The 525-nt window shown below is 37.5% G+C and overlaps 1 protein-coding gene across 1 annotated transcript in view; it reads left to right on the top strand.

Annotated features, from left to right (window-relative positions):
- The window catches only part of sdc2 (syndecan 2), a 25,024-nt gene that overhangs the window by 14,296 nt on the left and 10,203 nt on the right, over positions 1 to 525 (top strand). The window lies entirely within an intron of this gene.

The following is a 525-nucleotide window of genomic DNA, read 5'->3' as shown; positions in this document are numbered from 1 at the left end:
TTTTTTTTTGTTTTGTTTTTTGTTTTTTGTTTTTTACCCACAGGTACAGATGACGACTGACAGAACCCTTTCTACGATGGAACTTTCCTGTACGACTGAGAGCCTCCACAAGCAACCAGGAAGTATTTGTTATTGTTAGTTATTAGTATTAATGTTGCATTGCTAAGATTGCTACAAAACGGACCTTTGGATGTCAAGCAGCAAAGACAAGAAGAGCTCTGACGCTGGAAGAGAGGGTAAAAGTGATCAAAATGAAAGACGGAGGAAGCAAAATAAGACATTATCCAAGAAATTGATGTAAGTGAAAGCGAATGCTGATCGTAAATTTCACAATTTCTTTCCCTTTTTTTCTTTGTACACTGACTATATGAAGTGTCAAATAAGTGTATGCTCATACTTATGCGCTATCGGAATAAAAATAGAGTACACATACGTTTCTGTGTGTGTGTGTGTGTGTGTGTGTGTGTGTGTGTGTGTGTGTGTGTGTGTGTGTGTGTGTGTGTGTGTGTGTATATGTGAGATAAT

This window comes from Hippocampus comes, unplaced genomic scaffold (assembly GCF_001891065.2).
Source record: "Hippocampus comes isolate QL1 unplaced genomic scaffold, H_comes_QL1_v1.1 scaffold585, whole genome shotgun sequence".
NCBI classification, from domain to species: Eukaryota; Metazoa; Chordata; class Actinopteri; order Syngnathiformes; family Syngnathidae; genus Hippocampus; species Hippocampus comes.
Note: the sequence above shows the minus strand (reverse complement) of the source record. Positions and strands in the feature narration are given on the sequence as shown.